Source organism: Macaca mulatta, chromosome 1 (genome assembly GCF_049350105.2).
Source record: "Macaca mulatta isolate MMU2019108-1 chromosome 1, T2T-MMU8v2.0, whole genome shotgun sequence".
NCBI lineage: Eukaryota > Metazoa > Chordata > Mammalia > Primates > Cercopithecidae > Macaca > Macaca mulatta.
In genome coordinates, this window is record NC_133406.1 from 203264132 (window position 1) to 203278306 (window position 14175).

Below are 14175 nucleotides of genomic sequence, written 5' to 3' on the forward strand. Positions count from 1 at the left end.
GATGGTTGTATTTTTTTTTTTTTTTAACATCCTTCCCATTGTGGAAGTTATGGATCTGAGGAACAAAATGATGTCATGTTAATCGGAATCTAAATGTGACACAAACAACATGCCAACAATACCTGCTTGTGAAATAATGTTCTGAGCCCACAGTGTTCCTGGGTGTGTGAGTTTATATCAAGTGAAAAGGCTGCTTAATTGACATTAAAGTTTTGAAATGTAAAGCTTCATTTGGTCTCTTGGGTAAAATTTCCAGCGTATTTATCAAATAGGAAACAATTCTAAAAACAGTTGATTTGTTCACATTTACTGTAAAGTGAATTAATCCAGCCAGCAATAGTTGCATAAGTTTATGCAGTTGGTTTACAGCTAAGTTAGAAAGGGAGCGATAGCTGGGTGTGGTGATATGCGCCTGTAGTCCCAGCTACTTGGGAGGCTGAGGCAGGAGGATCACTTGAGCCCAGGAGTTTGAGACCAGTCTGGGTGATAATAGTGACACCTTATCTTTAAAAAACAAGTAAAACAGAAATAATTTGGAGATGGGCTGCACCTTGTGGAAGAGATGACAGTTGAGGTATACCTTAGAAAATAGGTTGCTTTGGAATCAGTAGTAAAGGAGGACGTCATGCCAGACTGAGCAGTCCAGGGACTAGCAGGACTGCAATGGACTGTGGATAAGACCCTATAAATTAAGTTGTTTGCCTCAAGGCCCATGGCACGTCAGTGGTAAACCTAGGATGAGAAATCACCTCAGTCCTGGCTCAGTGATCTTCCTGCTGGACTGTTCCTGCCAGCAGAGCTTAGCAGAGAGATTTAAGGAAGGAAAAGACAACTGATTAATTAGGCTGCCCGATTCATAACTAGGGGGTTCAAGGAAATCACAGGAGGTGGGACTTTCTGCAGTAGAGAGTGGCTTAGGCAAATCCTCACCTCACCAAGTCACAGCTAGAGCTACTTGGAAATCATTATCTTGGTTCATAAAAATAGAAAAATATTCAGTAATTGGATGCCAAAGAACATGTAAACTGAGACTTCAATAATAAAACTGGCCAATATTGAGCACTTTCTATGTACCAGGCACAGTCCTCAGCAATTTTTTTTTTTTTTTTTTTTTTTTTTTTTTGAGACAGAGTCTCGCTCTGTCGCCCAGGCTGGAGTGCAGAGGCACAGTCTCGGCTCACAGCCAGCTCCGCTTCCTTGGTTCACGCCATTCTCCTGCCTCAGCTTCCCAAGTAGCTGGGACTACAGGCGCCTGCCACCACACCCGGCTAGTTTTTTGTATTTTTAGTAGAGATGGGGTTTCACCGTGTTAGCCAGGATGGTGTCGATCTCCTGACCTCATGATCTGCCCGCCTCAGCCTCCCAAAGTGCTGGGATTATAGGCGTAAGCCACCACGCCCAGCAGTCCTAGGCATTTTACATGTGTCCTACTTCATACGTGAACTCATTGAATCCTCACAACCCAACAAGGCAGTCTTCAACTGTTGTTCCATTTTGCAGATGAGAAAACTGAGGCACAGGGACATTATGGTCACAGTGGTAGGTATGACTGGAATTTAGACCTAGTCACTATGGTTCCAGATGCTACATTCTTTTTTTTTCTCGCTCTGTCACGACCAGGCTGGAGTGCAGTGGTGCAATCCCCACTCACTGCAACCTCTGCCTCCCGGGTTCAAGTGATTCTCGTGCCTCAGCCTCCCGAGTGGCTGGGATTACAGGTATGCACCAACACGCCCAGCTAATTTTTGTATTTTTAGAAGCGACAGGGTTTCACCATGTTGGCCAGGCTGGTCTCAAACTCCTGGCCTCAAGTGATCCATCCGCCTTGGCCTCCCAAAGTGCTGGGATTACAGGCGTGAGCCACTGCGTCTAGTCCAGGTGCCACATTGTTAACCACTGTGATGTGTTGGCTCTCAGTCTTGAGATGTCTAAGGACTGGCCCTCACAGAGCAGTAACAGCAACAGCCACTGACACGGTGCTAGATAGGAGATGCATAGGGATTGTGAAAGCACAGAGAAGTAGGGTTTAGCAAAGCCTTGGGAACCAGGGAAGAATGAGCAGTTAGCCAGAAGAGGCCAGCTGGGATGAGTAAAGAAAAGTATGTTTTTAGGCAGAGAGAAGACACTTAGAGATGCCTCAGGTGGTAAACTAATTAGACTTTGGAAGAACTTGAAGTTCAGTACAGGAGTTGGAGTGAGTGACCCGCCTGGGTGATATGATGATACCACTCAGGTTTCTAATAATGATGGACTGAGTTACGTTTGATGAACCTTCCTGGTCAAAACAGCTAAAACTTTGAGATAAAATAAAAACAAAAAACTTTTTTTTTTTTCGCCTAGCCAGGCTGCAGTGCAGTGGCGTGATCTTCCCTCACTGCAGCCTCCGCCTTCCGGGCTTAAGTGATTCTCCTGCCTCAGCCTCCTGACTAGCTAGAATTACAGGCATCGGCTACCACGCCCAGCTAATTTTTAGTAGAGGCGGGGTTTCACCATGTTGGCCAGGCTGGTCTTGAACTCCTGACCTCAGGTGATTGGCCTGCCTTGGCCTCCCAAAGTGAGTCACTACACCCAGCCAAAACAAAAAGTTTCTTACGAGCATTCAAAAGTTGAAAAAGTAGTAAAAAGTAATCAGGTCAAAAGTGAGGTAAACAAGAATCCAGAGAGAAATGGAGCATAAATTCCTGGAAACCACATTTGATCTAAAGGCAAGCTATATTTGATTCTAGCAGATCGGACCTTATTCTATGTTGAACGGGGCAGAAATCAAAACCCAAAGCCCAGGTACAGTGGGGAGTTTGGTAGATGTTTCCCACAAAAATAAATAAATAATAAACTGGCATGCCAAAGAACTACACCTTGCAGAGTTAAGAGTGGATCAGAAATTGAATCTTCCCAGTCTTCCCAGGGATTTGCAGCCTGGGAGTTCAGGAAAAAACAAGCCTTGACCCTGTACTATTAGTGTCTCCCAGGTTGTCTGGTAGAAATTGTCAACTTATATCTTGTTGCTCAGGCTGGAGTGCAATGGCACGATTTCGGCTCACTGCAACCTCCGCCACCCCTGTTCAAGTGATTCTCCTGCCTCAGCCTCCTGAGTAGCTGGGGTTACAAGTGTCCACCACCACATCCAGCTAATTTTTTGTATTTTTAGTAGAGAGAGGGTTTCACTCTGTTGGCCTGGCTGGTCTTGAACTTCTGACCTCAGGTGATCCACCTGTCTCGACCTCCCAAAGTGCTAAGATTACAGGTGTAAGCCACTGCATCCGGCTGAGAAAGACTTTCTATAAGAAATTTATTTGAGAATAGAGCAATGAAACAATACCATGCCATAGTAAACTATGTGGATATTCTGAGAGGTAAAGGAAGACACTGGGGTTTAAAGGAAAAAATGAGGAGGGTTACATAATTGTTTTGAAATAATTATCCTTGGCTGGGTGTGGTGGCTCATGCCTGTAATCCCAGCACTTTGGGAGGCCGAGGCGGGTGGATCATGAGGTCAGGAGTTTGAGACCAGCCTGGCCGAGACGGTGAAACCCCATCTCTACTAAAAAAAAAACAAAAACAAAAACAATTAGCCTGGCACAGTGGTGGGTGCCTGTAATCCCAGCTACTTGGGAGGCTGAGGCAGGAGAATCGCTTGAACCCAGGAGGCAGAGTCTGCAGTCAGCCGAGATCATGCCACTGCCCTCTAGCCTGGGCTACAGAGCAAGACTCTGTCTCAAAAAAAAAAAAAAAAAGAGTTATCCTTGATTCCATCCTGGGATGCTAGTCCCAGGTTGGACAGGCAGTTGCTAGGCAAATGTCCTTGCAGAGGTATTTTCTGTGTAAGGTTGTAACGGTCTTTGTGTAAGGCTGTGGATTTTCTTTTTCTTTTTCTTTTTTCTTTCTTTTTTTTTTTTTTTTTGAGATGGAGTTTTGCTCTTGTTGCCTAGGCTAGAGTGCAATGGCATGATCTCGGCTCACTGCAACCTCCACCTCCCAGGTTCAAGTGATTCTCCTGCCTCAGCCTTCCAAGTAGCTGGGATTACAGTCGCAGGCCACCACACCTGACTAATTTTTTGTATATTTAGTAGAGATAGAGTTTCACCATGTTGACCAGGCTGGTCTTGAACTCCTGACCTCAGGTGATCCACCTGCCTTGGCCTCCCAAAGTGCCGAGATTACAGGTGTGAGCCACCGCATTAGCAACTCCATTTTGATTCTGACATCTTTCACATTTCCGCCTTTTGATCAAGATCTTTTTCTGAAAGCATCACTTGTCAATCATCCTGTAGTTAGGATTTGATGTCTCCCGATGCTGGAATGGACCTGTCCAGGTCGCTGGTCTCGTCCCACATTCGGAGGAGTGATTAGTGACTGTCAGTCAGGTCAGAATACTTATAGCCACATTTGAGCAAGGGAGATTTGAAGGGAGTGGTGCTCAGGATAAATCTACCTGGAGTCCATTATTAAGTTGAACTTTCTGTGTTTGGTAGTCTTATCATCTCAAAGTGCTGGGCCAGAATTATTTTGTTAGAAGTTGTACTTCTGCAAAATTTAACAACAGATACAAAGTTTAAGAGGGAAAATACATAGTAAAATTAATAGTAATATGACAATTCCAGTTTACGTAATGGTTTTGAGCCATGAATCTAGGCTTATAGAAAACCAATTCATGGCCGGGCGCGGTGGCTCACGCCTGTAATCCCAGCACTTTGGGAGGCCGAGGCGGGCGGATCACGAGGTCAGGAGATCGAGACCATCCTGGCTAACACGGTGAAACCCCGTCTCTACTAAAAATGCAAAAAATTAGCCGGGCGAGGCGGCGGGCGCCTGTAGTCCCAGCTACTCGGGAGGCTGAGGCAGGAGAATGGCGTGAACCCGGGAGGCGGAGCTTGCAGTGAGCCGAGATCGCGCCATTGCACTCCAGCCTGGGCGACTAAGCGAGACTCTGTCTCAAAAAAAAAAAAAAAAAGAAAAAAAAAAAGAAAACCAATTCATTTATTATATTATATTATATTTATTTATTTATTTTCAGATGGAGTCTTGCTCTGTCACCCAGGCTGGAGTGCAGTGGTGCGATCTCAGCTCTCCACAACCTCTGCCTCCTGGGTTCAAGTGATTCTCCTGCTTCAGCCTCCCGAGTAGCTGGGATTACAGGCGCCCGCCACCATGCCTGGCTAATTTTTGTATTTTTAGTAGAGATGAGATTTCACCATGTTGGCTAGGCTGGTCTCGAACTTCTGACCTTGTGATCCGCCCACCTTGGCCTCCCAAAGTGCTGGGATTACAAGTGTGAGCCACCACACCCAGCCGATTTATTATGTTTTTGAGACAGGATCTCTCTCTGTCACCCAGGCTGGAGTGCAGTGGCACACCACCACTCACTGCAGCCTTGATCTCCTGAGCTCACGTCATCTGTACACCTTGGCCTCCCAAATAGCTGGGACTACAGGCACACACCACTTTGCCTGGCTAATTTTTTAAATTTTTGTAGAGATGGGGTCTCCCTGTGTTGACAGGGCTGGTCTTGAACTCCTAGACTCAAGTGATCTCCTGCCTCAGCCTCCCAAAGTGCTGGGATTACAAGTGGGCCACCACCCCCTTCCTTTTTTTTTGGTTTTTAGACAGAGTCTTGCTTTGTCACCCAGGCTAGAGTGCAGTGTTGCGATCTCGGCTCATTGCAGCCTTGACGTGTTGGGCTCAAACAATCCTCCCACCTCAGCTGCAACTGTCAGCCTGTTTTTTTTTTTTTTTTTTTTTTTTTTCTGTAGAGACAAGGTCTCACTATGTTGCCCAGGCTGGCCTTCTGAACTTCTAAGCTCAAGTGATCCTCCTGCCTCAGTCTCCCAAAGTGCTGGGATTACAGGCATCAACCACTGTGCCTAACCTTAAACAGTTTGTTTTAGAGATTGGGTCTCACTGTGTTGCCCATGCTAGAGTACAGTGGCACTATCATAGTTCACTGCAGCCTCAAACTCCTGTTCTCAAGTGGTCCTCCTGCTTCAACCTCCTGTGTAGCTGCGACTACAAGCACACTACCATCCCTGACAATTTTTTTTTTTTTTTTTTTTTTGAGATGGGGTCTGACTCTGTGGCCCAGGCTGGAGTGCAGTGGCGCGATCTTGGCTCACTGCAAGCTCCGCCTCCCGGGTTCACGCCATTCTCCTGCCTCAGCCTCCGGAGTAGCTGGAACTACAGTCGCCTGCCACCACGCCCGGCTAATTTTTTGTATTTTTAGTAGAGACGGGGTTTCACCATGTTAGCCAGGATGATCTCGATCTCCTGACCTCGTGATTCGCCCACCTCGGCCCCCCAAAGTGCTGGGATTACAGATGTGAGCCACCACGCCCAGCCTTGTAATTAGTTTTTTGTTTTGCTTGAATCTTGTTAATCAATTTCATGAACCCATTAATTTCTTTCTTTTTTTTTTTTTTTTTTTGAGACGGAGTCTCGCTCTGCCACCCAGGCTGGAGTGCAGTGGCCGGATCTCAGCTCACTGCAAGCTCCGCCTCCCGGGTTCACGCCATTCTCCTGCCTCAGCCTCCCAAGTAGCTGGGACTACAGGCGCCTGCCACCTCGCCCGGCTAGTTTTTTGTATTTTTTAGTAGAGACAGGGTTTCACCGTGTCAGCCAGGATGGTCTCGATCTCCTGACCTCGTGATCCGCCCGTCTCGGCCTCCCAAAGTGCTGGGATTACAGGCTTGAGCCACCGCGCCCGGCCAATTTCTTTATTAGTGTTCTGGAAATTTGTGTTTAGTCCATTTTTTTTTTTGTTTTCGTTTTTGTTTTTTGTTTTTCTTTTTTTTTTTTTAGATGGAATCTTGCTCTGTTGCTCAGGCTGGAGTGCAGTGATGCGATCTCGGCTTACTGCAACCTCCGCCTCCCGGGTTCAAGCGATTCTTCTGCCTCAGCCTCCTGGGATTACAGGTGTGCTCCAACACGCCTGGCTCATTTTTTCGTATTTTTAGTAGAGATGGAATTTTACCATGTTGGTCAGGCTGGTCTCGAACTCCTAACCTTTTGATCCACTCACCTCGGCCTCCCAAAGTGCTGGGATTACAGGTGCGAGCCACCGCGCCCGGCCGAGTTCACTGATCTTAAAGTTATCAGAACTCTGTGTTTGAGAGTACTTGTAGGCTGGATGTGGTGACTCATGCCTGTAATCTCACCTTTGGGATGCTGAGGTGAGAGGATCACTTGAGGCCAGGAGTTCAAAACAAGCCTGGGCAACAAAGTGAGACTCCATCTCTACAAAAAAATTTAAAAATTAGCCGGGCATGGTGGCCCTTGTCTGTGGTCCCAGCTATTTGGGAGGCTGAGGCAGGAGGATTGCCTGAACCCAGGAGGTCAAGGCTGCATTGAGTCATGATAATGTCACTGCACTCCGGCCTGGGTGACAAAGCAAGAGCCTGTCTCAAAAGGAAAAAAAAAAAAAAAAGAGGCCATGTGCTATGGCTCCTTTGGCTCAGGCCTGTAATCTCAGCACTTTGGGAGGCCGAGGTGAGCGGATCACCTGAGGTCAGGAGTTTGAGACCAACCTGGCCAATGTAGTGAAACCCTGTCTCTACTAAAATTACAAAAATTAGCTGGTTATGGTGGTGGGTGCCTGTAATTTCAGCTACTTGGGAGGCTGAGGCAGGAGAATCACTTGAACCTGGGAGGTATAGGTTGCAGTGAGCTGAGATCATGCCACTGCACTCCAGCCTGGGCAACAAGAGCGAAACTCCGTCTCAAAAACAAAAACAAAGGCTGGGCGCGGTGGTTCACGCATATAATCCCAGCAGTTTGGGAGGCCTAGGCAGGCAGATCACCTAAGGTTGGGAGTTCGAGACGAGCCTGACCAACATGGAGAAACCCTGTCTCTACTAAAAATACAAAATTAGCTGGGTGTGGTGGCTCACGCCTGTAATCAGGGAGGAGAATCACTTGAACCCAGGAGGCAGAGCTTGTGGTAAACCAAGATTACGCCATTGCACTCTAGCCTGGGCAACAAGAGCGAAACTCCATCTCAAAAAAAAAAAGAAGAAAAAAGAAAGACTTGAGAGAGTCTCTTCCACGAAATGCAATCTTGGTCTTGGTCTATAGTTGATTACAAATGCTTTTGGAGAAGAATTCAAAACAACAGCTGTGAATAACAACAACTTAGAGTAGTCTTGGTTAAAATCTGATGAAAGTTCCCAGTTGGCAGGAAAATGCAGTTATGTTTTTTACAAGCAGCATTTAAGATAACAGCCAGAACCATGAATGACAGCATCACATGAGGATTATCAGACTTTTATAAATGTTATATAATCTCTTTTTTTTTTTTTTTTTTTTTTGAGATGGAGTCTCGCTCTGTCGCCCAGGCTGGAGTGCAGTGGCCGGATCTCAGCTCACTGCAAGCTCTGCCTCCTGGGTTCACACCATTCTCCTGCCTCAGCCTCCCCCGTAGCTGGGACTACAGGCGCCCGCCACATCGCCCGGCTAGTTTTTTATATTTTTAGTAGAGACGGGGTTTCACCGGGTTAGCCAGGATGGTCTTGATCTCCTGACCTCGTGATCTGCCCGTCTCGGCCTCCCAAGATTACAGGCTTGAGCCACCGCGCCCGGCCCAATGTTATATAATCTTTAGAACACTCACATTAATAACATACCCATACAAATATAACTTTAGATAAAGTTTAACATGACAAAATTATAACTGATGACATTAGATTTATATGAATTTACATAATTTTGAAACACTGATATCAATAACATACTTATAAATTTAACTTAAAGAAGATCCAGGTTGCTCTGCCTATGTAGTAGCCATTCTTTTATTCCCCCCCCAAAAAAAAAGATCCAGCATCACTTATTTGACAATTCCTCCCATGAAATTAACCAAATAAATCTAATCATTTATTATCTGTACAAGTTGAGAGTTACATTCTTTGAGGTTCTCCAGGGGCCCAACTGGAAAAATCCCAAAGTTAATCCGACATCAAAAAAACTTAATCTAAGATTTTGATCCTAAAAAAGCCTGCCAAAGATGTCAAAAGGTTAAAAATACTTAATCAAAACAGAATCACAGGTCACTGTAAAATAATACTCATTTAACCATAGGGAAAATCAAAATATTTCAAAAGCAATACAGAAGTTACATGGATAAAAAAACCTTAACCCTTTTAAAGCTCAGTTTTCCAAAGTAATCAAAAACCTAATAAAGACAATGCAGGGGCTGGGTGCAGTGGCTCACACCTGTAATCCCAGCACTTTTGGAGGCCAAGGTGGGTGGATCACTTGAGGTCAGGAGTTTGAGACCAGCCTGGCCAACATGGCAAAAACCCGTCTCTACTTAAAAAAAAAAACAAAAATTATCCCAGCTGCTCGGGAAACTGCGGCAGGAGAATTGCTCGAACCCTGAGGCGGAGGTCGCAGTAAGCCAAGATTGCACCACTGAACTCCAGTCTGGGTGACAGAGCGAGACTCCACTTCAAAAAAAGAAAAAAGGCAATGCAGGAATTATCTTGATAAAATGTAACGTCATTTTTTTTTTTTTTTTTAGGCCAGTTACCAGAAAGGTAAAGAAAAACTTCCTGTAGTGGAAATGCTTTTCCATATGTCCATATGGGAAGCCCATTTAGATACCCTGAAAGTCAAACCTGATGGAAAAGGCACTTGAATTTAATTAGACACAGGAAGAATGAGTCCAGTGTTTTAAGTGTACATTATTTTATTAGAGGAATGTATATGAGAGGAAGGTAAGCTAGAAAAGTAATACCGTAAGCAGAAGAGTACAGGGCTCTTAGTAACAGCATGGGACATTTCCTGGTTACATGGAACAATTCAGACACATCAAGAAAAGCCGAGAGTACAGAATCCAGTTAAACCATAAGAAAACCCTGCTTTTCGGCCGGGCGCGGTGGCTCAAGCCTGTAATCCCAGCACTTTGGGAGGCCGAGACGGGCGGATCACGAGGTCGGGAGATCGAGACCATCCTGGCTAACATGGTGAAACCCCGTCTCTACTAAAAAAATACAAAAAACGAGCCGGGCGAGGTGGCGGGCGCCTGTAGTCCCAGCTACTGGGGAGGCTGAGGCAGGAGAATGGCGGGAACCCGGGAGGTGGAGCTTGCAGTGAGCTGAGATCCGGCCACTGCGCTCCAGCCTGGGCGGCAGAGCGAGACTCCGTCTCAAAAAAAAAAAAAAAAAAAGAAAAAAGAAAACCCTGCTTTTCTAGACCTTCAAGAGAAACATTTCAACATCAGACCATAACAGCAGACTTAGGAGAAAAAAAAGTTACAGGAATTGACAGGTTGAAGGGGACTGTTAGCACCTCAGCCAAGCATAAAGCTATACCTTTGCAAGTTGAGAAAAACAGAAGGCAGTGATATATGACCTGAAAAGCACATGCAGTATGGTACAGCAAACGTTGAGCTTCTGAAATTTAAATCTGAGAAGTCTCAAAAGGCGAAATTTTACCTAAGACAGCTGGGTGTGGTGGCTCACACCTGTAGTCCTAGCTACTTAGGAGACTGACGTGGGAGGATTGCTTGAGCCCAGGAGTTCAAGGCTGCAGTGAGCTATGATTGTGCCACTGCGTTTCGGCCTGGGCAACAGAACAAGACCAATCTCTAAATAAATAAATAAATAAATAAATAAAGTACATATATATGTATAAAGAAATAAAATTATCAATCAGAATGAAAAAGATAGCATTTTCTTTTTTTTTTTTTGGTTCTTTTTATCAGTAGACACAGGGTCTTGCTGTGTCACCCAGGCTGGTCATAAGCAAAGACAGCATTTTCAATCTGAAACTAGGGAAATTAATTTTTAAATTTATTTAATTAATTATTTTAAAAAAATTTCTTTTTGAGATGGAGTTTTGGTCTTGTCGCCCAGGCTGGAGTACAGCTGTGTGATCTCAGCTCACGGCAACCTCTACCTCCCACGTTCAAGCAATTCTCCTGCCTCAGCCTCCCAAGTAACTGGGAATTCAGGCGCCCACCACCACGCCTGGCTAACTTTTTTTGTATTTTTAGTAGAGACAGGGTTTCATCATGTTGGCCAGGCTGGTCTCCAACTCCTGACCTCAAGAGATCCACCTGCCTCGGCCTCTCGAAGTGCTGGAATCACAGGCATGATCCACTGCCCCCAGCCTATTTATTTATTTTTTTTGAGACGGAGTCTCGCCCTGTCACCCAGGCTGGAGTGCAGTGGTATGATCTCGACTCACTACAATCCCTGCCTCCCAGGTTCAAGCACCTCCTGTCTCAGCCTCCCGAGTAGCTGGGAATCCAGGTGCCCACCACCACGCCTGGCCAATTTTTGTATTGCTAATAGAGAGGGGGTTTCACCCATATTGGTGAGGCTGGTCTTGAATTCCTGACCTCAGGTGATCCACATGCTTCAGTCTCCCAAAGTGCTGGGATTACAGGTATGAGCCACTGTGCCTGGCCTATTTATTTTTTTGAGATAGGGTCTTGCTCTGTCACCCAGGCTGGAGTGCAGTGGTGCAACCATGGTTCATGGCAACCCCCGCCTCCCAGGCTCAAGTGATCCTCCTACCTGAGCCTCCCAAGTTGCTGGTACTACAGGCGTGTACCACCACACTCAGCTAATTTCTTCATGTTACATAAAGACAGGGTCTTCCTGTGTTCCCAGGGCTGGTCTTAAACTACTGGGCTCAAGTGATACTCCCAAAGTGCTGGGATTGCAGGTGTGAGCCACCACAGCTGGCCTGGGAAATTAATTAGACATAAGGAAGAAATAGAAACTCTGTAGTTTAGTAGATGGCTGTTGTAGAACCAGATTTCAGAGTTAAAAATCAAAAGTTCTTGCTATTTTACCAAGAGTAAATTCAATCAGTACTTTAAGAAAATCTTGTTGTTTCAACATAGGGGACCAAAATTTTTTTTAGTTTTGTATTAATATATTTTTGATATGAAAGCTTGATCTGGGCTGGGTGCAGTGGCTCACACCTGTAATCCCAACACTTTGGGAGGCTGAGGCGGGTGGATTACTTGAAGTCAGGAGTTCTAGACTAGCTTGGCCAACATGGTGAAACCCCGTCTCTACTAAAAGTACAAAAATTAGCCAGGCATAGTGGTGGGTGCCTGGATTCCCAGCTACTTGGGGAGGCTGAGGCAGGAGAATCACTTGAACACGGGAGGTGGAGGTTGCAGTGAGCCAAGATAGTGCCATTGCACTCTAGACTGGGTGACAGAGCAAGACTCCACCTCAAAAAAAAAAAAAAAAGAAAGCTCAATCTTTTTTTTTTTTCCCCCTAGGCTGGTATTGGACTCATGGCCTCAAGTCATGTTCTCACCTTAGCCTCTAAAGTAGCTGAAATTACACCCTAAGACTGGTTGAATTGTATAGAAAAGAAAAAAAAAATAAGTACCCTTGAGTTAGTAACAAATCTATCCTTTGTTGGTCTGGTTTGCTTGAGTAGCTGGGCATGGTGGCGCGCACCTGTAGTTCTAGCTACTAGGGAGGCTGAGGCAGGAGAATCACTCGAACCCAGGAGGCAGAAGTTGTAGTGAGCCGAGATCACGCCACTGCACTCCAGCCTGGCGACAGAGCGAGACTCCATCTCAAAAAAAAAAAAAAAAAGTAGGCAGAAAAAAATAGAAAAAACTTAGAAGATTCTCTATGTTAACTCTATAGCTGTAGGTTTTTCAAATAATGACCATCTGAGCTCTGAATTTTCCTTCCTGTAATTGCCCATTCATTTAAAAATGTGCGTAAGAACAAGCCATAATATATAGCCAGCTGGAGTCCCTGAAAACCTAGCTTGCTTTAATATTTTAGAATCTCATTTCATTTCTTATTAATCTCTGGAGAGCAAAGAAAATCCTGTGAATCCTGTCAGGCATTATCAGAAGTTTAGACCAGTGTTTTACATGGTGGCAACTGCCCCAATGGCTTTTTCTTTCTTTTTCTTTTTTTTTTTTTGGCACAAGGTCTCAGTTGCCTAGGATGGATTGTAGGGGTGTAATTATAGCTCACTGCGGTCTCTAACTTCTGGGTCAAGCAATCCTCCTGCCCAGCCTCCTAAGTAGCTAGGATTACAGGTGTGTGGCACCATTCCCAGCTAATTTTTAAAAAATTTTGGCTGGGTGCGGTGGCTCATGCCTGTAATCCCAGCATTTTGGGAGGCTGAGGTAGGTGGATTACTTGGGGTCAGGAGTTCGAGACTAGCCTGGTCAATATGGTGAAACCCTGTCTTTACAAAATACAAAAATTAGCCAGGCGTGGTGGTGTGTGCTTGTAATCTCAGCTGCTTTGGAGGCTGAGGCAGGAGAATTGCTTGAACCTGGGAGGCAGAGGTTGCAGTGAGCTGAGGTCGTGCTACTGCACTCCAATCTGGGCAACAGAGCGAGATTCCATCTCAAAAAAAAAATGTTTTGTTTTTTTTTAAAAATGGGAGATGGGATCTTGCTTTTTTGCCCAGGTTGGTCTTGAGCTTCTGGCCTCAAGCTATCCTCTTGTCTTAGCCTCCGAAAGTGCTGGGATTACAGGTATCAGCTGCCATGCCTGGCCCAAAGTGACCTTTTGTTTTATTTTATTTATTTATTTGAGACTGAGTTTCACTCTTATTGCCCAGGCTGGAGTACAATGGCATGATCTTGGCTCACTGCAACCTCCACCTCCCAGGTTCAAGTGATTCTCTTGCCTCAGCCTCCTGAGTAGCTGGGATTACAGGTGTGCGCCACCAGGCCCGGCTAATTTTTGTGTTTGGTAGAGACAGGGTTTTACCATAGTGATCAGGCTGGTCTTGAACTCCTGACCTCAAGTGATCCACCTGCCTTGGCCTCCCAAAGTGCTGGGATTACAAGAGTGAGCCACCGCGCCCAGCCTATTTTTTTTTTTTTAAGAAAGTGAAAAAATAAAAGAATGGATACTCCATAGGCAGGACATCCCCTTTTAATTAGCCATCCTGTAACCACCATCCAGAATGTTTATTTTTGCCACCAGAAGATTTTCAGAAGCAAGCAAAAGACAAGAGTCAAAATCAAATCAAAAGAAACCAAGATAAGTGTATTCGCAAAAATTTTAACCTAGGCTGGAAGATCAAACAAAATACCAGATTAGGTGCACAAACCAGAAAAGATACGCCTCACACACAGAAGGTAAATTTCTGTAGAAACCAAGATTAATCAATTCAGAAAGACACTTGTCTTTATATCAGAAAGGACTTACCAGAAAAGACAAAAAGGTCTTTTATCATCCC